Here is a 25,301-nt window from a genome sequence, read left to right as displayed (position 1 = left end):
AATGCATACATAGCGACAGTAAAAAGAGAAGAGGGATTCCCTCCATGTTGAGCATATTTGGCCCCAGCTAGCCTTTTCCCAATGGCACAGATGCCAGCATTTACCTAGGCAAGCTTCCAGCTTGCTTATTTATGTCTGCAGCTCGATTTTACAAGCTGATCTTTGATAGAAAAGAAATAATTTGGAGGCTGCTTTTTGGTAAAAGGGAAGCTTTACTGAGGACTCTGATACCCTCACTAACTGCCGAAAGAATTTCCTTTAACTCCTGTATCATTCAGAATAATCTGGCTTCAGTAGTGGCGAATAGCTAGCACTCACATACATCCTGTTCAGGTCCTGATTAACAAATCTTAAAAGCAAGACCCAGATAGATAAAAATGATTTCAAATAACTTATTTACAACCCAGAAAAAAATCTCAAGGATATTTAAAGGAATTCAAAAATATGCTATAGACAACAAGGTAAGATTCTGTCTATTGTATCCAATGAAAATTACCAGAAATACAAAGCAGCAATAAAATACAACACATAATCAGCCCTAAATCAGTTGAAACCAATGCAGAACTGAAGATATTAGAAGTAGCAGACAAGGACATTTGAACTTAACATAATCATATTCTATATATTCACAAAGTTAAGTAGATCTAGGGACGACTGAAACCAAACTCTATCCTCTAGAGATGAAAAATCAATGTGTGAGATGAAAATACACTGGATAGAATTAATGACAGATATGATACCATACCATAAAAGATTAGTAGAGTTGAAGACATAGTAACAGAATATGTTACTATGTTATATATGTTACATATCCAAGATTAAATATGTAGAGAAAAGCAGAGTTTTAAAAAATGAAGACCTTTAGTGAGCTTTGACTAACTTAATATTTGTTTAATTGGGAGAGAAGAGAGTGATAGGAGGGAATAGAAAAAATGTTTAAATAAATAATACTTAAATATTTCCAAAGTGGTGAGAACTATAAATCCATTGAGCTAAGAAACTAATGAAGTCAAGCACAAGAAATGGAATCAAACTATATAAGACACATCTTAATCAAGTTGCTTAAAATCCATGATTAAAAAAAAAAATTAAAAGTAACTACAGAAAAGAGGCATGTTATACAAAGAGAATAAAAATGGCAGTGATTTCTCATAAAAATGCAAGTCAGAAGATACTTATTTAAAATGCTGAAAGAAGAAAAACTTACAGCCACATATTCTACAGAGCAAAATTATTTTTCAAAAACAAAGGTGAAATAAAGACCACAAAAACTGAAAAAATTCACCACCAATAGTTTTGCCCTACAATAAATGTTGAGAAAATCCCTCAGGCAGAAGGAAAATAATCTCCGATGGAAATATGGCTGTATAAAAACAATTGAAGTGCACTGCCTATGGTAACTACATGGGAGAATATATAAGAATTTTTCAAATTACTTAAGTATTTAAAAAAGATAATCAATAGCAATAAAAATACATTGTGGGGCTTATAACATGCATAATGCATGATATCAACATCATAAAGACTGATAGGGAAAAGTTTTATAAGGTTTTCATACTGTATGTAAAACAGTGTAATAATACATTGATATAGACCATGGTGAGTAAAAGATAAATGCAATAAACCCTAAAGCAGTCAATAAAATGACAAAACAATGACATGTAGCTAATAAACCAACAAAGGAGATAAAATGTGATCATTAAAAAAATTCAAAAAAAAAAAAAAGGAAAACAGATGGGACAAATAGAAAACAAATAAAATATAAATGTTCTAAAGATCTCAATTATAAGACCTGCACTTTAAATATAAAGATACAAACACATTAGATGTAAATGGATGGATAAAGTCATATCACCCAAACACTAATGAAAAACAAGTTGGAAGGATAGTGATAATAGAGTAGATTTTAACACAAAGGCTATTATCAGGGATTTAAAAGAGCTTTAGTAACAGATCCATGAAGAGGACATAATAATTCTAAACATGCACTTAATAATAGAAATACTTGAAGTGAATATTACAACTTCTTGCCATAGAATTTCTTGCGCATAAATCAAGTATCAATACATTTAAATGTATTCAAGTCATACAAAGTATGTTCTCTGAACATCACGGAATTAAATTAGAAATCACTATCAGATATCTGGAATTTCTCAAATATTTAGAATTCAAGTAATATACTTGTAAACAACCTAGGGCCAAAGAAAACTCAAAAGGACCATTAGTAAGTCATTTTAAATCAATGAAAATGAAAACACAGCATAATCAAAATTTGTGAGCTTTCACCATAGTGATACTTAGCATAAAAGATTAAGTACTTAGGGATAAACCTGACAAAGAATGTGGAAGTCCTGCACATTCAAACCTATAAAACATTTCTAAGAGAAAATCAGACTTAAAGGGGTTAAAAGTTTCAGTGTTTTTAAGATATCAGTTCCTCCTAAATTGATCTCTAGATTCAATACAATCTCAGTCAAAATTCCAGAAGGCTTTTGGTTAAAAAATGTTTTGAGAAATTGAAAAGTGATTAAAAAATTTGTATGGAAATGCAAAAAACCTACAATAGCCAAAACTGCTTTTATTTTTTAAAAAGGACTATTATGAAAGATTAACACTGTCTGACTTTGAGGCAGGAGACTAGGGTCTGGAATATAAATCTCATTCATGCTGACTTCCTAGTACTAAATTAAATGGAAACACTTCAGCTATGACAGGAAATAGCCTCTCCATTTACATAGGGCATACACCAAGTAAATAACTTTGTAATTTAACTTCATCCTTTTCATTTGCATATGGCATAGACCAGGTAACCAATGGAATCTTCTAGAGGGTATTTAAACCTCAGAAAATTCTGTAACGGGGCTCCTACGCCTCTATGCTTGGGCCCGCCTCCCACCCTGTGGAGTGTACTTTTGTTTTAAATAAATAAAATAAATCTCTGCTTTTGTTGCTTCATGCTTTCCTTGCTTTGTTTGTGTGATTTGTCCACTTCTTTGTTCAAGACACTAAGAACCTGGACACCTTACAACCAGTAACAACTTTTGTATCTATTATAAGGCTACTGTAATCAAGAGTGTTTACTGCAATCAGGATGGCCAAATAGATTAATGGAACAGAATAGAGATTCCAGAAATAGACACACACACTTATGAGCGGTGACAATGTGCTGGCGGCCCTTGCTCGCTCTCTGCGCCTCCTCGACCTTGGCATCCACTCTGGTGGAGCTTGAGGAGCCCTTCAGCCCACAACAGCACTGTGGGAGCCCCTCTCTGGGCTGGCTGAGGCCAGAGCCCGCTCCTTCTGCTTGCAGGGAGGTGTGGAGGGAGAGGCGTGGGTGGGAACCTGGGCTGTGTGTGGCGCTCAAGGGCCAGAGCAAGTTCCTGGTGGAAGTGGGCTTGGGGGACCCCATACTCAGAGTGGCCAGCTGGCACCACTGGCCCTGGGCAGTGAGGGGCTTAGCACCTGGGCCAGCGGCTACAGAGGGTGGGCTGGGTCCCCAAACAGTGCCAGCTTGCCTGGGCTGTGCACAAATTCTCTCCCGGCCTCAGCTCCCTCCCCATGGGGCAGGGCTCAGGACCTGCAGCCCGCCATGCCCAAGCCTGGAACCTCCTGCCTGCCCCCCCCCCCCCCCCCCCCCCCCCCAGTGGGGGCCCCTGTGCAGCCTGAGCCTCCCCTACGAATGACGCCCGGTCCCATCCACCACCCAAGGGCTGAGGAGTGTGGGCTCATGTCACGTGACTGTGGCAGTCAGCTCTGCCTGTGGCCCAGGTGTGCGATCCACTAGGGGAAGCCAGCTGGGCTCCTGGGTCCAGTGGGACTTGGAGAACCTTTATGTCTAGCTAAGGGATTGTAAATAGAGCAATCAGTACTCTGTGTCTAGCTCAAGGTTTGTAAATGCACCAATCAGTACTCTGTATCTAGATAACCTAGAGAACTTTTCTGTCTAGCACTCTGTGTCTAGCTAAAGGATTGTTAACACACCAATCAGCACTCTGTGTCTAACTCAGGGATTGTAAAGGCATCAATCAGTACTCTGTCAAAATGGACCAATCAGCTCTCTGTAAAACAGGCCAATCAGCTCTGTAAAAGGGACCCATCAGGGCTCTGTAAAACGGACCAATCAGCTCTCTGTAAAATGGACCAATCAGCAGAATGTGGGTGGGGTCAGATAAGGGAATGAAAGCAGGCTGCCTGAGCCAGCCGTGGCAACCAGCTTGGGTCACCATCCATAGTGTGGAATCTTTGTTCTTTTGCTCTTTGAAGTAAATCTTACTGCTGCTCACTCTTTGGGTCCAGGTAGTCTTTATGAGCTGTAACACTCACCGCGAAGGTCTGTGGCTTCACTTCTGAGGCCAGCGAGACCACAAACCCACTGGGAGGAATGAACAACTCCAGACAAGAAGAACGAACCACTCCAGACGTGCTGCCTTAAGAGCTGTAGCACTCACCCTGAAGGTCTGCAGCTTCACTCCTGAAGCAAGCAAGACCATGAACCCACTGGAAGGAAGAAACTCCAAACACATCTGAACTTCGGAAGGAACAGACTCCGGACACACCATCTTTAAGAACTGTAACACCGCCAGGGTCTCTAGCTTCATTCTTGAAGTCAGTGAGACCGAGAACCCATCAATTCTGGACACACTTATAAATGACTGGTTTTGACAAAGATGCATAGACAATTGACTGGAGAAAGGTACAAAGGGCCACAAAGAAAACTTGGGAGTAGTAGATATTGTCACTATTTTGTTGTGATGTTTTCATTGGTGCATACATATGTCAAAACATCATATTTGTAACTTTTGATTGTGGTTAAGTGATGATAAATTTTTTTAAAAAAAGGTGACTTCACAACAGAACAATAGAACCAGTGTGTGGTGGGTTAAAGACAACTGACAATTCTTTTTCACTCACCTTATTGCATTGTAAAATTTTTCATTCCTCTCCTTGATAATGGCCTCGTCTTGGAACTTTGTATCAAGTGGACTATGTCAGAAGAGATGCTCTGCCTAGTCCAAGCATAGCTTTTAAGAGAACTAGCAACCTCCACATCACATGGAGGACACGTGCTCTGGGAGAAGACAGCAACTGCATAGGTACTGCAAATTCCTTGAGGCAAACATTCAGAGAAGAGCAAACTAGCGACATGAAGAGGTTGCATAGAAGGCAGAAATACAGAAAGAGAAAAATGAGTATCCAGACCCCATCTCTTCTAGCCATCTTTGAAAAACAAAAATTAAAAAATTAACACCCACATGGGATAAAGCATTCCTAATTCCTGTATCTGATAAAAGTCTTTTAATAGAATATATAAAGAATTTCTACAAATCGACAAGAAAACAAAAACTGAATAATAAAAATGGGGGATAGAATCTTAAACAAAAACATTACACAAAAGAATATGCGAATGGCTATTCAACATTATAAACGGTACTTATGATTAGTTATCAGGGAAATGCCAAGCATGCCACATTGAGATAGGACTGTACATTCAGCATAATGGTTAAAATAATGGAGACAGATTCCAAGTGTTGGAGATGACATGGAGCAACTGAAAATCTCATACACTGCAGATAGGAGTAAAAATTGGTGTATCTATTTTGGAAATATATTTGGCATTATTCACTAAAGCTATGTGTATGTATACACAGCACAGATACACAACAAAAATGTGTCCTTGTGTCGACCATCTTTCATATGTTAGAATGTTTATAGCAGCAATATTCTCTATCATAATGGAATTTAACAAATACCCATTTAAAATAGCGTGAATAAATAGACTGTGGTATATATCACTATGAAATATTGTACTGAGATGAAAATTAATGATTTATAACTAGTAACAGTAAAGTGAATCTCAGAAATAAAATATGGAATTACGAAGCAAAACAGTGAATATTCTAAAGGATTTAGAAATATTGACAAAAATGAAGTACAAGGTGAGTTCTTGTGGTGGTCTTGGGATTTCTTGATCTCTTAAATGATTTTTAGAATAATTTGCATTGCTAACCAAAGATCAGTGAGCTCTGCAGAGGCAAAGGAGCACTTTATTTTCTAAAAAAGCAATTTGCAGATTAAGGAGATGCAGCCCTGGGTGCAAAACAAAAGTGTACTCTGAAGAATCAAAGGAACGTCTGCCTTAATTAAACAAGGACAGTTGTCACTCAGGTTTTCAATCAGGTTCATTTCTGCAAACGAAAGATTCAAACTTGTTCAGTTCTGATGGGTCAAAATAGTCAAGCCTTGCTTGGGTGGTTTCCAAGCTCAAAACCAGAGGCCTCCGTCAGATGGTTCTTTCCAATGGCTGGTGGTGGGTTGGGGGTTCCCGCTGCAGACCCCAATTCTGTTCAGAATCTAGCCCCCTAGATTCTGTTCGTAGGGACTGTTCTAGTGCAGGGATGTAAAGCAGGATGCTTGTCAAGAGCTGCTTTTCCCAAGACCCCAGGATGTAACTGCTGTTTCTCACCCTGCTATGGCTGCCTGGTTCTGCTTTCAAATTTAGAGCATTTCTATTAGCCACAGGGAGTCTATCTCATCTGGAAAGGTTGAGGTCTTATTTTATTGTTTATTTCATAGCATACATTAAGGTTCACTCTTTGTGCTGTGAAGTCCTGTGGGTTTTGACAAATGCATAGGGTCATGTATCCACGATTACAATATTCTACAGAATTGTTTCACCACTGTAAGCGCCCTCCCCCCTGCACTCCTGAAATCACTGATCTATTTACAGTCACTACAATTTTGCCTTTTTCAGAATGTCAGATAATTGGAATCATACAATATATAGCCCTTTCAGATAGGGATCTTAAACTTAGCAATATAAATTTAAGATTAATCTAGTATGTTGCATGGGTTGATAGCTAATTCTTTTTTATTGCTGAATAGTACAAGTCTGTTTATCAATTTACCTGTTGAAAGATATTTTTGTTGCTTACAGGTTTTGGTGGTTATGAATAAAGCTTCATTCAGTTGCAGGTTTTGGTGTGGACATAAATCTTCAAATGAGTTAGAGACTTACCCAGGAGTGCAATTGCTGGATCATATAAGATTATGTTTAAATTTATAAGAACCTCCAAACTGTCTTCCAATGTGGCTGTGCCATTTGCCTTTCACCAGCAATGAAGAACAGTTTCTGTTGCTTCTAATTCTCACCAGCAATTGATATTGTCACTTTTGGAGTTTTAGCTATTCAAATAGGTTTGTAGTGGTATACCATTGTTTTACTTTAAATTTCTCTAATGACAGATGATATTCAGCATCTTTTTATGTTGCTTATTTGACACTTGTATAGCTTCTTTAATTAGATATTTATTCTGATCTTTTGTCCATTTTTAATTGGGTTGTTTTCTTATTGTTGATTTTTAAAAGTTCTTTATTTTGAATACAGTTTTTATTTTCAGGTACACAGTTTGCAAATATTTTCTACAAGTCTGTGTCTTGTCGTTTTATTCTCTTAATGATGCCTTTTCCAGTTTAAATATTTTTAATTTCAAAAACGTCTAATTTACCAATTTTCAGTTTCATAGATTATGCTTTCTGTGTTATGTCTACATAGTCATCACCAAACACAAGGCCACACAGATTTTCTCCTATATATTCTCCTTGATGTTTTGTAGTTTTGCATTTAACTTTTAGGTAAGTGATACATATTAATTTAACTTTTGTGTTAGATATGAGGTTCATTTTTTTCCATATCGACTTCCATTCTTCCCAGCATCATTTATTGAAAATACTATTGTTTCGTCTGTATGCATTTTATACTTCCATGGATTTCCTAACAAGCAGTTCAAACCATAAGCAAATTGGAATTGATTTATTTACAGTTACAAATTTTTATTTAACAAAGTGCATCATACTCATCATGGAAAATGTTAATAGATGATGAAAAGTAGATACTTATATTGCCCCAAACTGTCAAGGGATTAATATCTGTAATGTAAATGAAATTCTTACAAATTAGAAAAGTCAGCAGCTACAATAGAAAAATTGTCAAAAGTTATATGCAGAATACATAAAAGTGGGATCTCAAACTTTTCAGTGTAATAAGGGAAATAATCATTAAAACAGTCATGAAATATAACTTTACTAAGTCTGAAAAATAAAAAGGTTAGAGAATGCCAAATGTGTGGGGATATGGTGTGATAAATATTCCCTGGTACTGCAAGTTGCATCCCATTCTGAAGCAAACTCTGGCAAACTAAGTAAAATTGACTTTTGCCTATCCTCATTAGGACTTAACAGTTCTACTCCCAGGTATTATGCAATGGAAAGTCTAACACAGTCCTGTAAGTGGGCACATGTGAGAATGTTCACGGTTCTATTATTTGTAGTTTTAGCAAGTTAAAAGGCAACCTGCATAACCCTGAGTGGAAAAATGTACTGTTTTCGAGGCTTAGAGTAGTATTCAGAGGTTTAAAATAACCGATCAAGTGTTATACTGATTGTACAGAAAGAAAGACATATAGGCTTTAATTAAAACAGCAAGAAAAAGAATCAGATGCATAACACATTATTATTTATGTAAGTTCAATTTTATGCTCAAACTACAACACATATTTTGTGAGAACACATACAAGCCAGAAGATACTTATTAAACTATTAGAGTCTTTGCTTATGTAGAGAAAGGAAGGACTGAGACTGGGATATGAGAAATAAATAACTACAAATAATAGGTAGGGGAAAGTAGAAAAAGTGAGATTCTCTGGGAAGCAATGTATGAGTGTGTGCACACATATGTGTATGTGCATACAGGTATTTATGGAGTTGCAGAATCTTTTTTGGTGTTAATGCTAAATGTAAGCCTCTTCAGAACTTCAGATCAACTTTATGCTTTGAGATGTTCAACATAAATAAAATTGAGTACTTGAGGGCTGCAAAGACAAATACAATGGGAAAGAAAACCATGTCCTTTTGTTTAGTAGCTCTTTCACTTTACCATATGGCAACACTTTTTTATTAAGCCAAACTGTTTTTACAGAATATTTTCCAAAGCTATATTAGTCCTTAAGATGAAACCTGTTTGCTCAAGGATATATTTGCCCTTTCAAATCTATATAATTCAATAGCTATACAAGGATTGCCATCATTTTAACGTATCAATCTGCTTTTTATGTTTGGAGGAATATGTTAACACACTTAAAGGTTGCAGTGTAAAAGAGCATAGGTGTCTTAGTTGGATTTGAGTCAACATTTCAGCACCCCAACATTTACTAACTTCATGGAAGAACTAATAAGACTTAAACTTTCTCAGTCTGTTTTATTTTCTGTCAAATTCTGTGCAAATAAACGGGAAGACACATTTTAAGGTTGCAAACCACAATAAATGTTAATTCTTGCCCTTTGTCTTCAAATTGAATGGTCTGGTTACATTCATTCATTTATTTATTTAGAGATGGAGTTTGGTTCTTATTGCCCAGGCTGGAGTGCCATGGCGCAATTTTGGCTTACCGCAACCTCTGCCGCCCAGGTTCAAGCAATTCTCCTGCCTCAGTCTCCCAAGTAGCTGGGATTACAGGTGCGCGCCACCATGCCCGGCTAATTTTTTTTGTATTTTTTAGTAGAGACGGTTTCTCCAAGTTGCTCAGGCTGGTCTTGAACTCCCGACCTTAGGTGATTCGCCTGCCTCAGCCTCCCAAAGTGCTGGGATTACAGGCGTGAGCCACTGCGCCTGGCCTACCATTATTTAAAAAATAATAATTAAATAAAGCTATAATTAACATTTTGTATATTCCAAGTTATGATGTGGTAAAAATTAAAATTCACATGAATATCTTAGTGGAAAACAGAAATTAAATGACTTTCTTAAGGTCAATTATGACTCATCTTTTGAGTTTAACGTTTTATTTTCTGTGTTAGGTTTAACGATATCATCTAAGCAAATTATAGACTACAGTCTAGTAGACTAATGCTTCATACTTCAACATCTCAAGAAATTACATTGGTATCATATATATAAATATCTTTAATATATTTTTGCTAGTTAGGCGCAAGCAGTTTTTATCTAATGAACATATGGAAAAGTGATAAAAATAAATTATCTAATTTTTTACTGTTATTTGTAAGTTCCCAAAAAACTTGCAGAGAACATTTATCAGTTTTCAATTTATAAAATGTTAGCATAGACTACATTTATCATTATCATGTTTTTGGTAAAAACTCTTCGTTTATTCAAAATATCTTTATTAGCAGATAAAAACTCTTCATTTTTATAAGTTTTAGATTTCTAGAAAAATGAAACAACTCATACAGAGTTCTTATATGCCCCTCCCCCTGCAGTTCTCCCCATTATAAACATCCTATATTTCTTTTAAATAATTGATTTGTAACAAGTTATTAGTTACAAATAATAAACCAGTATTATATTAATAACATTAGCTAACATATATCATTTATTCAGATTGCCTTATTTAATGTTCTTTTTCTATTCCAGGATTTCATTCAGGTTACCATACTGAATTTAGTTGTCATGTGTCCTTAGGCGTCTCTTGGCTATGACAATTTCTCAAACTTTCCTGGTTTTTAATAACCCTGACAGTTTTGACAGGTATATTGTAATATGTCCTTCCATTGGAATTTATTTTATGTTTTTCTCGTAATTAGACTGGGGTTATTGGTTGGTAGGAGGAAGAGCACAGAGATATTTAATACATTGTCATTTTCATCACATCATGGATGGTACATACTATCAACATGATTTATCACCGTCCACTGTCCATGTTAAGCTTGACCAGGCATTTGAAGTAGTGTTTGTCAGGTTTCTTTGCTCTGCAGTGACTCTATGTCACCTCTGTCTGTACTGTACTTCCTCTGTGGAAGGAAGTTACTACGGACGACACACATGGAGTGGGGAGTCATGCTCACTCTCTATTAGAATGGGATCATTTTTATTTTTAAAACACTTATTAGAATCTTACAACACAGAGTTTTTACGTGTGTTTCAGAAAAACAATATAAATTAGCATTTAAGGTGAAGTAAACAAGGGCCAAAGAAACAACAGTTCTTTTAAGTATTTTAATTTTATTTTGTCTTTACTTCAGTTTCTTGGATCACGTCTTCCTATTTCCATTTTCATCAACAATGTTCAGACTGGTCCTTAACCCAAGTTTTCTCAATTTTAGCAGTGTGCATACTTTGAATATGCTATATAATGGTTTGTTGTTGGAGAATGCCCCGCACATCATAGGACGTTTATCAACATCCCTGATGTCTATCTGCTGGATGGCTGCAGCATGCCTCCTATACTTTGCCCGAGCTGTGACAAACCAAATTTCCTTGAGACATTTCCATATGGACTAATGAGACATCTGGCAAAATCAACCCACTTGAGAACCACTGCTGTAAACTTTTACCCACCTTCTGAATTAGTGTCTTTTTCTTTAACTTATACATTTAATAAATCTATTCAGATGTCAATAAATATCCTAACTTAAACTTTTCCTATATTATTTATACTCTCCAGCTACTTGTCATATTTGAAGATCTCTCTACACCCTAGAATGGAGAATTCTGCTCTGTGTCCCCATATCCTGAATGAAACATATTAAAGCTAGCCTTCTGGTCTTTTACAAAACTTTCTCACCTGTTTTATTTTTCCTTTATAAAATACCCCAATTCGCAGGTTAACAAGTTATCATTATACCCCTCTCTCTCTAACTCCTAATTTCAAAATCACTTATTTTCATTCATTGAGGGATTTGGCACTTGACTGTCCACCTCAATCTCTGCCTGATCTGATGGAATGCCAATAACACAGTTGTTATGTCTCAACATAAACCAAACGTAACAATTCCATGGTGTATATATATTCCATGATGTGTATGTACCATATTTTCTTTAACTCACTGCTGATGGGCATTTAAGTTGATTTCATGTGTTTTCTATTGTGAATAGTGCTGCAATGAACATATGCTTGTATGTGTCTTTTTGGTAGAATGATTTATTTTCCTTTGGGTATATACCAATAATGAAATTGCTGGGGAGAGACAGTTCCATTTTAAGTTATTTGAGAAATCTCCAGACTGGTTTCCACAGTGGCTAAACTACTTTACATTCCTACCATCAGTGTATAAGTGTTTTGTTTTCTCTGGCAGTACCTGTTTTTTTTTTTTTTTTTAAATAATATCCATTGTGACTGGTGTGAGATGGTATCACATTGTGGTTTTGATTGACGTTTCCCAAAGGATCAGTGATATTGAACATTTGTAAAATATGTTTGTTGGCTGCATGTGTTTCTTCTTTTGAAAAGTGTCTATTCATGTCCTTTCCCCATTTTCCAGTGGGGTTTTTGCTTTTTGCTTGTTAATTTGTTTAAGTTCCTTATAGATTCAGAATATTAGACCATTGTCAGATTCATAGTTTGCGATCATTTTTCCTATTCTGTAGGTTGTCTGTTTACTCTGTTGATTGTTTCTTTTACTGTGCAGAAGCCGTTAGTTTAATTAGGTTCCACTTGTTAAGTTTTGCTTTTGGTGCAATTGCTTTTGGAGTTTTTGTCATGAAATCTTTGCCAGGGCCAATGTCCAGAATGGAATTTGCTAGTTTTTCTTCAAGGTTTTTTTATTGTTTAGGTTTTAAATTTAAATATTTTATCCATCTTGAGTTGATTTTTACATATGGTGAAAGGTAAGTGTTCAGTTTTCTGCATATGGCTAACCAGTTATCACAGCACTGATTATTGAATAGGCATTCATTTCCCCATTGTTTGCTATTGTTGGCTTTATGGGAGATCAGATGGTTGAAGGTGTGGAGCTTATTTCTGGGTTCTATAACCTGTTCCATTGGTCTGTGTTTCTGATTTTGTACCAGTACCATGCTGTTTTAGTTATTGTAGCCTTGTAGTGTATTTTGACATCAAATAGCATGCTGACTTCAGCTTTGTTCTTTTTGCTCAGGATTGCTTTGGCTATTCAGGCTCTTTTTTGACTCTAAAGAATTTTAGAATTTTTTTCTAATTATTTGAAAAATGTCATTGGTAGTTTGATAGGAGTAGCATTGGATTTATATATTGCTTTGGACAGTATGGCCATTTTAACAACATTGATTCTACCTATCCGAGAGCATGGAGTGTTTTTCTATTTCTTTTGGTGTCATCTCTAATTTCTTTTAGTAGTGTTTTCTAATTCTCATTGTAGAGATCTTTCACATCTCTGGTTAGCTATATTCCTAAGTATTTTTTGTGTGGCTATTGTGAATGAGATTGCATTCGTGATTTGGCTTTGAGGTTGGATATTATTGATGTATATAAATGCTACTGATTTTTGTCCATTGATTTTGTCTCCTGAAACTTTGCTGAAGTTGTTTATCAGATCTGTGAGCTACTGGGCAGAGACTCTGGGGTTTTCTAGTTATAGAATCATATAGTCTGTGAAGCTAGATAGTTTGACTTCTTCTTTTTGTATTCGGATGCCTTTTATTTTATGGAATAGTATGCAGTCATAAGAAAGAACAAGATCATGCCCCTTGCAGCAACAAAGATGAACCTGAAGGTCAATATCCTAAGTAGATTAAAACAGGAACAGAAAATCAAATGTTGCATGTTCTCTATTATAAGTGGAATATAAACATTGAGTGCACATGGGCACAAAGAACAGAACAATAGACACCAGGGCCTACACAATGGTGGAGGGTGAGAGGAGGGTGAGGACTGAAAAAATACCTAGTAGGTATTATGCTGTTTACTTGGGTGACAACATTATCTGCACACCAAAGCCCCCTTTAACAAACCTGCATGTGTATTCCTTGAACTACAAAATAAAAGTTAGAAAGTAAAAACAGAAAATGTAGTAACTGGATTTCTGACCGAGCGGGTGTTTTCTTGTATAACTACATCTATTTATTCAATCATTCTGTGAAATCTTCTCCCTTTATTTATTTAAACTTATCTCTTCCCACATCCTCATGCTTTAGTTCTTATCTCAAACTCTTTCAATGAACACTTTCAACAACAACATTCCCAATCTTTGTCCCTAGTTTTTACACTCCTTTATTTATTTACTACTATTCTGTCGGAGTAATATTTTAAGTTTGATTGGATTTTTACTACAGTAAAAGTCTTTTACTGCTTCCCAGTGCTTAAGAAGTGAGACCTAATATGACCATTCGAAAGCTTTTGTAATTTGATTATTGTGTAACTGTGAGTTCATCTTGTACATATGCTCTCCAACAAATAGAAACCTGGCACTGCAGTTTTATTTATTTATTGTTTTCGGAGCTGCTTTCCAATGGTTCTTTGCACTTTAATAATTATGTTTTGTTGCATAAAACTCAACCTTCGGTAAACTATAACTGTAAATATTTATTTCTAACATTTGAATTTGTGGGTTGACTTGGCATCTCTACCCTAGACTATACCTTTTTAAATCTAGGTCTGCTCTGCCTCTCTCCATCTTCTTTCAACCAATGGGCTAGCCAGAGTCATTCTTCTCATGGAAAGGGTAGAAGCTTATGACAGTGATAAAAATATATGATTTATCTTTTGCCATAAGGTATTGTTTTATCCTGTATTTTGTTAGTTAAATCAAGTTGCATGGTTATGCCCATGGTCACAGATTAGAGAACCACCTGCTACCAAAGATGAGGCCATAGCAAGCATATACATTAGGGAGGGACGAAGAATCTGGTTAATGTTTCCATCTATCCCAGATTCTATGCACTTTTATATCTCAGTTTCTTTGCATTTGCTGTTTCATTTGCCCCAATAATGTTTCATTGCTACCTTTGCAGTCATCATTCAATATGCAGTTAAATAACATCTGTGAAACTACCCTTTTCAAGTAGACAGACTATTTCTCCTCTTACTGTGCTACCATAGATAGCACTTTATACATTCTCCTTTGACAGATGTTTTATTAAATCATTTTAAATGTAGAAAACCTTTTCTTGTTCATGTACCTGACTCATTCACAGAGAAAACAGGGGATCCTTTAGTTTAGGGGCTAGATAGTCCCTTTGTTGAACCTATGATATATCCATCAAAAACTGCTGCAAGACTAGAAAAACTTAACTCCTTCTGTTTGAATGGATGGATTTCTGGTCAGATCTGTGAGATATCAAAATCATTACGGATAAGGAGGTAACAGGAAAAATAGGAACTATTTTGTATTTTTTCTACTGTAAGACCCAAATTAATCATATTATTCTGTATGACTTTTAAGGAAAGAAAAGGCCAAATATACAGAGATAGAGAATACACAGAGATGGATAATAAAACATTAGTCATCAGGGGTGGTGAGGAAATGGGTAGCATACAAAGATACAAAGTAGCAGTCATAAAGAATGATCAAATCTAGAGATCTAATATACCACATGAAGACTATAAGTGATACGATTTTATTTTATTAGGGATTTATTTTGTTGTTAAATACATAGATTTTAGCTGTTCTTGTCATACACACAAAATAGTAACTGTGAGATGATAAATTATTTTAATTTGCTTCGCTATAGTAACTATTTTACTATTTCTATGTATTCTATAATATTGTGTTGTAAACTTCAGATATACACAGTAAAATTTATTTTTTAAAAAAGTGTGCATTAGCGGCTGTAAGCTTGTCTTGAAATTGATAGATCAGTCTCTAAGAAGAGGGCACTTTGTACAGATGCAAAAAGAGAGGTTTTGTAATTATGGAAGCTGTCCAGATAGAGATAGGCTGCTGAACAGAAACACATGTTAAAATACAGAGAGAGAGATAATTGCTGAAGCTGACCTTGAAACTACATCCTGAAATTCATTACTTAATAAGATAATTCCAACTCTTCTTACTTATCTCTAAACTTTATTAAGGCTAAGATGGCCAGAAAACAATCACATGCATTTGACATTCAAAATAAAATGCAAAAACAAACAAACTCAGAGACAAGCTGTGAAACATTATAATATTTAGAAATTTTATTACACATTTGTTAAAACAGAGAACTGTACTTTATTGGTTTCCTTTGGGAAGACGATTTAATCTATGATACTGGAGATAAGAGATGAAAGTGAGATGTGGTGCAATTACATTTATCAGTGAGATAATCAACCTGGCCTATAACTAAGGTGAATAACTAGTTAGATTAACGGAAAAAAAACACTATTAAATTTGTATGCCATGTGCTTATGTACAGTGGGTTTTATTTTATTATTTTAAGACATAATTTAGACTCATGCCTCAAAAACTCCACACTCACATGAAAGTGTATTTTAAAAAAGTAACCAAGCTTCCAAAGAGCCTCATTAGCAGTACTGGCGTTAAGGAGTATGTGAAATATTTTAAGGTTATTCATTATTTTTACATCATTTTATTCTATTGAATTTTCTGTGAAGGTAACAAAAATTTCTTTCTATTTTCAAGTTTTAGGTAATAAAACAACGTTTGCATTAAATAAGAATTTGACTTAAATACTGAATCTGTGCCTACAACTAAATAGATTACAGTCAGGTTGTAAATCTATCAGTAAGTTAAATCAATAAGAACCATGAAATTACTGGATTTATGGTGGTAACTAATTTATAATGGTACACAGGTGAATTGTTGCTATAGTAAGGTATTATATTTACTTCATTATAGGATGAATATATTACAATTAGTTATTGATTTCAGCACACTTTCATACATTATTTTCTTTTGTTATAAATGAGACTTATTTTGATCTTCTTCTCTTCCCCAGACCTATATATTATATTCTTAATCTTCAACCTATTGTTCCCTAGACAAATTTTAGAATATAATGAACTATATGTAAAGCAAAGGTTTTTTCCATAATAAAATGCTAAAAATTTGTAACTCATCAAAACTACCAAAAAAACCTCTTATTTTTTAAAGACAAGTAAAGAAATGATACAAATCAGAAGCATCTCATTAAACTTAATTCTGAGGTTAGACATATGCTATAATGGTTACTTTTATAATCATCTTTATGATTCCATTGGCAAAATTGTCTAATTCAATGAGAACTAACAGAACAGTCTAAGATGTTGCATATTTAAATGTAAATGGGAAACAAAAGAGGCACACTGTCTTAGTATGTTTGGACTGTAACAAAGCACCATAAGCTGACTGCCTTATAAACAACAGAAATTTATTTCTCACAGTTCTGGCGGCTAGGAAGTCCAAGGTCAAGGATCCAGCAGATTTGGTGTCTAGGTGAGAGCCTGCTTCTTTGTTCATCACGGTCTATGTCTTTCCTCACGTGGTAGAAGGGGCAAGGCAGTTCTCTGGGGCCTCATTTGTATGGGCACTAATCTCATTCACGAAGTCTCCCCTCATATCACCTAAGCAACTCTCAAAGGCACCACTTGCTAATGTCATCGCATTGAGGATTAGGTTTCAAAACATATTTTATGGGGACATGAACATTTCGACCATAGAATATGGGGTGAATAAGACTATCACAGTGATAAATATTCTTGAAGTTTCATCAAACCTCACAGACAATTATTTTCCCACAAAATAAAAGACACTGCTTTAAATAAACCATGCAATTATATATATATATATATAACTTCAAATTTATTGTGATTGAATAATTTGAAATGGAAAATGTCCTCGTAATAGAAAAAAAAAAGTTGGCTCTTACTTCTTGATACATGTGATTTCCATAATGATCTACTCTGGATAGATCATTTTTACTCAACCTTTCTACAACTATACTTGCTATGCAGACTAGTTTTAGTTAGCCAAGACTTCATAAAGCATATCTTTGTCAAATTATGTGTAGTTCATTTGAGCATATTATATACATCTGATCAACTCATCAAAATCTAAAACAAGGTTTTTTGGTTATTGTTACTTTCAAATTTATGTTAATTAGTTTCCTTTTTACTTTTAATATTCTTATAAATATTTATATTTTAAAAATGTTTGCAACTGCTTTTTAAAAAATATGGTGTATATATATATCTTAATCTTGATATTAATCAACATTCATAAGTGAATTAATAGAATTTCCTAAGACATATTGAAATATAAATTTCCCAGTTGGGATGGTGGCTCGTGCCTGTAATCCCAGAATTTTGGGAGGCCAAGACAGGCGGATCACCTGAAGTCAGGAGTTTGAGACCAGCCGGGCCAACATGGTGAAACCGCATTTATATCAAAAATACAAAAATTAGTGGGGCATGGTGGTGCATACTTGTAATACCAGCTACTCGGGAGGCTGAGGCAGGAGAATCTCTTGAACATGGCGGGTGGAGGTTGCAGTGAGTTGAGATCATGCCATTCCACTCCAGCCTGGGCGACAAGAGTGAAACTCTGTCAAAACAAAACAACAACAACAACAAAAACAACAAAAACCAGAAATATAATTTCCCAAGGAAGACACATTAATTTCCCAAGGAAGATACACATATATTCCTTGGGAAACCAGTAATACCTTCATAATAATTTAGAAGCCCATCATTGCAGGAATTCTTAAATTTTACCGAGCTAAGCATTGAGAATATGAGCAGATTTTGAGGTACTGACTCCAGTAAATCAAATAGTTTACAGTATTTCATTAATTAGGAGGTCATCTGATATAGCCCAATGCCTCTAAACAGGCCTGCATTCAAATAACACAGTTAATTATTTGTACTGCTTTTTTTAATCCTAGGATTTCTGCCAACACCTCAATTAGGATCATGATGCCTCTGAGTGTAATAAGATATGCAGTTTCCTAGAATTACTTACTTCACTTAGTTTGCTCTCTGCCTCCATTATGGCCAATGTGAGGCCAAATTACCAGTTGAAATAAGACTTAATTCAGACCCATGATGATGGGCTGGATAAATACTTCAAATGCCTGATTATCCCAGAATCATCATCTTATAGGGTTCAGGCACAGGACTCAATGATTCTCCACCATTTTCACCACCCACCAAACTTAGAAGACTTTGTCCAGCCTGAGAGAGGGATCTGGGATGGATGACTACGTGGTCTTGCTGGCCATCAATATTACAGGTTCTGTCTGTAAAAAATGTGTAGATGTATATTTCACAGGCTCAACCAGATGGAGATGACACCACAGAGCACAGCAGAGTCATGTGACAATTAGTGACTGTTACAACGATCACATGTAGTCTTAAGCGTTTGCTTATTTGATATTTGAAAAGGTAGTCTAATTTTTTTGCTGGTATTTAGTATGTAAGCTACTTTGTGTTTCATGTATTTATTCATACAGATAAAAAGAGAAACAAACCAGATTATGTAATGACTCTTACAACTTTTGACCATGTGTTGAGTCAGGCCCTATTCACTGTGTGCAACTAATTCTACCATTACAAGCCAAAAAAGCCTCTCATGGTGCTATGGTTTGCATATGGTTTGTCCCCACCAACACTCATGTAGAAATTTAGTTGCCAATCTAATGGTGTTGGGAGGTGAGGCCTTTAAGAGGTGATTAGCTTGTTAAGATTGACGTCTTTCTCATGAGACTGGGTTAGTACTCTTGAGGCTTTTGTGAGAGAAGGTTGTTTTAAAGTGAGTCGGCCTCCTTTGTCCCTGTCTCTTTTGCAGGCACTCATTTGCTGCTCTTGCAACTGCTGCCACCGATGTGATGCCATCTGCCGTGTAACACAGCATGTGGTCCTTTCCAGAGGTGACTGCACAATCTTGAACGTACTAGTGTCCAGAACTGTAAGTTAGATAAACTTCTCTTCTTTATAAACTACCCGGTCTCCAGTATTCTGCTATAGCAACAGAAAATGGGCTAAAATACACATTTATGCTTTGAAACCAAATAAGTAGAAAAGTACAATTATAATACATTCTTGGAATAAGAGAACTGGACATTTTGAACAGACCAAAAATTATTATATGGTATTTGAGTTGGCAGCTCAAACTTAAACTACTGTTTTTGTTAAAAACAATAGTTGCAATTGTTGTTTAGAAATAATCGTACCTTAGAAAATAATTTAAGTCACATAGTTTTATAGATTAGCACCAAATTTAGACTTTAATTTTTTTGTGGTAATATGACTATTTAAAATCATCAGGAAATATAATAAATTAGGAGTTTTGTACAATTAATTGTGGATTGAAAAGTGTATCCAAAGCTTATCTAATTTGTGGAAATACTAAAACTTATTAATCATTAATGGATCTTTTTTATATATTTACAGTTATATAAGCTTTGAAATTATGCAATATTTTCTTCTTTCATAGTACTTGTGACAGACATCATTGGTGTTAGATGACCTAAGAGTGAGCTGTTCCCAATACCTTCTTAATTGCCAATCTTGAAATATTAATAAAAGATAATAGATTAAATATATTTCCATCTGAGTTGCACCTAAGATTGGCCATAGCAGGCTAGATAAATTAAGAAGTCTGCTTGAGAGTTTATGGTTATTTTTCTCTCTTATTCATAAAAATAACATTTCTGGAGAAAAAGCCCTGTTTACTTCGGGTCACTGTTTACTGCTGCCTCTGAATGTCTTCATTAGTCATGATGGTAGGATCTGAAGTCTACTTGGCAACCATCGAATGAAAACTTTGGAAACAAAGACAGAGAAAAACCTGGACTCCTGATGATATTTTTAATAGCTGAATGAATGCTCAGTAAAGCCTACCTCTGACTTTCTTTTCGAGTGAGAAAAAATACATCTCCTCCCACCTTATTTAAATCTCTGTCACTTTTATCCACAAACATTGGTAATGCAAACACTGTTCTCAGGAACAATCAAAATTAAAACTCTCTCTGTAAGCATTTGGCTATTTGCTGAAACAGAATCGTGATTTTCACTGATTTCTAAGAAATGTAACTAGTTTGATTTCCATGAATCAATGTCTTCCTTGGGGATTTCAGTTTTATTGCAAATTTTCATATATATATAATGTATGTAATATATAAGTAATGGTCATTATTATATAGATAATAGCAAGTTAATATTAAAATATCAATATAAATAATATTCATTGAAAATACTATTTCTTTTTCTTACTAGTTTTATAGAATAAAATAGATATGTATTTCTCTTCTAGAGAAATTGATCAACATGAATATAAGCACTACTTTTCAGTTGCCCCTGGCATAATATGTAATTGCATTGGTTATATTAAAATACTGAGTCCATCCACAAATACTTGATTTAGAGCTTATTGATCTAGTGCTTCTTCAAATATCATTATTTTCTTTGCCTATAGTGATGTACAAATTGTGTCTTTTTAAAAAGAGTAATACTGTTCACGATACAGAAAACAGCCTCCTTTATTTCTGCCACTTGTCTGGATTAGGCTGGCTTTATAGTAAAGCAAAGGATAAACCAGAAAAATCTGGGTTCTTAGTTTGAGCTCCCAAAACATTTTCACTTAAAATTTTTTTTTTTTTTTTTTTTTTTGAGACGGAGTCTCGCTCTGTCGCCTGGGCTGGAGTGCAGTGGCCGGATCTCAGCTCACTGCAAGCTCCGCCTCCCGGGTTCCCGCCATTCTCCTGCCTCAGCCTCCCGACTAGCTGGGACTACAGGCACCCGCCACTGGGCCCGGCTAGTTTTTTGTATTTTTTAGTAGAGACGAGGTTTCCCCGTGTTAGCCAGGATGGTCTCGATTTCCTGACCTCGTGATCCACCCGTCTCGGCCTCCCAAAGTGCTGGGATTACAGGCTTGAGCCACCGCGCCCGGCCTTCACTTAAAAATTTTAAAAGCATTTTGTATTTGTTTAGGACACATTGTTTTCTAAAGGCTTTTACCTATATTACCACATTGAGTGTAAGAAGAATTTCATGTTTGTTTGAAATATTAACTTTATTTTTCAGGTTAGGAAATTAGAATTCAGAGATGCCAAAAAATTGCTGAAGCTCATCTAATTAATAAATGACAGACCTAGACTTGAATTTAGAACTTTTGATTCCTAAGCTCTTTTGATCATTTCCAAAGCAAAAATGGTTTTATGAATAAATGATCTCTAGTGTTTCAAGATTTTGTTTTTGACTCTCAGCATTTTTACTGTGGCATATTGGTTTGTGGATCTCCTTATGTTTGCCCTGTTTGAAGTTTTTCAAGCTTCCTATATGTGAACATAATGGTTTTTCACTAAATTTGGGGATTTCTCAGCCATTATTCTTTCGAGATTATTTTTGCTACTCTTTTCCTCATTCTGGTGGTCCCATTATGAGTTTGTTGTTGTGCTTAATTGTGTCCCACGTTACCCTGAGGCTCTCGTTTCTTTCTTGGGTTGCCAAATCTCTACTACTCTATCTTTAAATTTTCTTATTTTTTTCTTCTGTAAATTCAAATTTACTGAATAGCCCCCCTAGTACATTTTAAATTTTCATTGTTATAACTTTTGGTAGTCTTCTATAATTCTTAACTCTTGATTGGTAGTCTTTATTGGATGCCACATTGTTCTCCTATCTTTCTTTTCTTCATTAATCATGGTTTCCTTTAGTTCTCTGAACATGTTTATAATGGCTACTTTATAGTCTTTTCCTGATAAAATTGACATCTGGTCTTTTTCACAGGCAGTTTTTGTTGGCTGCATTTTTTTTTTTTTTTCCAGTGTACGGGTCTTTACATGTCTTAGAGTTTTTTTTGGGAGCTGGACATTTTAGATAGTACATTACAGCAACTCTGGGTACTGGTATACCCCTCCTCCTCTGGGTTATTGATTTGCTTATCTATTTGTTTAGTGACTGAATGGATTATTTTAGTGAAATTCATCCTAACTTCTCCACCTCCCACCCCGGTGTTCAGCTTCTGCCATTGTTTCTCAGGAAGATGCACACAGGAACGACAGTGGCATTGGCAGGACTGAATTTTTCTCTGAACGTACAAAGCCATTAAAGTCCACTAATTGCTGGCTGATTGCCACATTGCTTTTGACAATGTTCTTGGGCATAAATTGCTCTGCACACTAATTTATTTAATTCTGGTTCCTTTGAAGAAATAGTTTCTGAAGTCAGTGTTTGATTTTTGGTCTTACTCAAGGAGGACTCCTCTCAGATGTCATTACCTGGCTCTCTCCTACAACTTGCCTACCTACAGTTTAGCCTGTATTTTGAATCTCCTCAAAGTTGCCTTTTACCACAACTCCACAACCCTCTGTTTTTGTTGTTGTTTGTTTTTAGAAACAGGGTCTCACTCTTTTTCCCAGGTTGGTGTGCAGTGGTGCAATTACGGAAATTGATTTGAAATGTTGGGTTCAAGCAATCCTCCAATCTTAGCTTCCTGAAGTGGTGGGATTACAGGTGTGAGCCACCATGACTGGCCTCCACTGTTCTTGAGAGTACCTTTAGGCTTGAACTTCTCCATTCTCTGTTGCAAATACAGTCACTTTTTTTTTTTTTTTTTAAATTTTCCTGGGGAGGAGCTTAAGAGCAGTCTGTTTTGTGTTCTGTCTCTCCCTACAGGTAAAAATCTCTGAGCTATAGCTCTGGAACTAGGGAACAATGGCAAGCTTCTGTCTGAGTGACACAGCTGCTGGAGCTTAGCAATGGGACTGGAACAAGAGCCCAGTTTCCCTTGTCTTGCCCCTCTGGCATGAAACAAGGAAGCCATGAGCCCAGCACAGGTGATGCAGCCCCAGGATTTTCACCATACCACACACAAATAAATGAGACCCTCTGTTCTACACAAGTGTTCCACTTCACAATCCCACTTGCCTAGGACTTAGTCTCAGCAACAGATAGCTGGGGGCAGGATAAGGAATCCTGGCATCCAGCTCCTCCCAAAAGAAAGCCCTCTATCTGGGCACTGGGAAGAGAGGAAACCTGTATTCTTGGTTGCAACAGTCTGAAGTGGGGTCTGGCTTATGGAGTTGGGAGAGGTGGGAGAGTGAATGCTCGTGGTTCAAATACCACGAATTCCTGCCTTTCTTTAAAATTTTCATGGATGTTATTAAATAGATACTGCTTCATTTGCTGACTGCCCCTAAGACCATTTCCAGTTGCTTTAAGTAGTTGTAATGTTGTTGTTGTTGTAACTTTCTTTACTTTCATTAGGGAGCAGATCAACCAACAGAACTCCTCACACTATTAAGCAAGAAGCTGGTTCCTTCTTTCTGTTTATTTGTATACAGGGCTAAAGTGAAATGAGAAATAATAATTTGATTAGCGGTTAAAAGAAAATCCCTCTAATGAACTAGAGTTTTGCATATATTTGTGGTGTGAATGATGTAATTTGTTAACTTAGATATACTTTTATGCTCTCAGTGCAAGTGAAAATACATAAAAATATAAATAGAGCTGGAATATCCGATTATAAATATAAGTATGCAAATTTCAACCTATTTGTGGAAATCGAAATATCCTGTAATATTTTTGACAAATAATGACTAAGGTAGAATAAATAAATTTAAAATAAAAATTTATCTTAAATGATAATATGTAAAACAAGTGCATTAGGTATAAATTAGATTTTTTTTCTCTAAACTTCTGCCAACTTTTTATCTTTAACTGTGATACCTATAATACTGAAGTACAATCACCAGAATAAATTATTTAAAGTCAGATTAAGAACTTAGGGGGGGAATGTGTGTGTGTATATATATTTTATATATATAAAATATATATAAAATACATATAATATATATATTTTATATATATATATATTTTTTTCCATGAATCTATTTGGGGCAAACCTGGGCGAGGGCCCTTCACCTAGAAGATGTTGGGCCTCTTGGCGGTGAAGCATGGCTTGTGCTGACGACGCAGGACCCGGTGGGGCCGCAGGAACTTGATCTTGGAGTCTTGGAACTGCTTGACCGCCGGCCGGCGGCACTTGCTGGCTGCGATCTCCTCCACTTTCATGTTTGGATAGAGTGGGCCCGGGCGCCTTGTCTGGGTAGCACTGGGTGACAGCGCCCGCGGTGGTCAGGTCCCGGTATTCCCGGTACATGCTGTGGGTGCCGCTCCGGGAGTCATAGCGCAGCCAGATGCCGAAGTTCTTCACCCTCAGGAAGGACTTCTCAATCAGCTGCCCACAGTAGACAGTCTCCCCTGAAGACTTCTTCATCTTCTTTAACTGCAATATGAAGTACCAGAAGGGGGACTTGGCAACGACATGATTAAGCGCAAAGATTCGCATGCGGTAGCGGGTCGGTGTGTGGCATTTGGGGGCAGGCAGGCAGCGACCCACCACCTCGTACTCTCGTAGTGTGCCCGAGGCCTTCATGGCTTCTCTCCGCGCTCCCCGCCGCCCGCAAAAGGGAAAAATGTGTTTTTACACAGATGTTAAATCTATTCTGTTAAATGTCGAGAGTCTCCTCTTTTGAATAAAAAAAAAACCAAAAACTGAGTAATTTCTAAAAAAAATTCAAGAGAACAATAAGATCTGATTTTCTTACAATTTTCTAGTTATAAATTTATTCTAATCAGTGTCTTAGCCATATTTTATTTATTTAATTTTATTAT

The 25,301-nt window shown here is 35.9% G+C and overlaps 1 pseudogene; it reads right to left on the bottom strand.

Annotated features, from left to right (window-relative positions):
- Window positions 1-24,548: 24,548 nt before the first annotated feature.
- LOC112618418 lies at window positions 24,549-25,062 on the bottom strand (annotated as a pseudogene).
- Between the last annotated feature and the right edge of the window lie 239 nt (window positions 25,063-25,301).

The sequence above is a fragment of the Theropithecus gelada genome, chromosome 2 (assembly GCF_003255815.1).
Source record: "Theropithecus gelada isolate Dixy chromosome 2, Tgel_1.0, whole genome shotgun sequence".
Taxonomy (NCBI): domain Eukaryota; kingdom Metazoa; phylum Chordata; class Mammalia; order Primates; family Cercopithecidae; genus Theropithecus; species Theropithecus gelada.
Note: the sequence above shows the minus strand (reverse complement) of the source record. Positions and strands in the feature narration are given on the sequence as shown.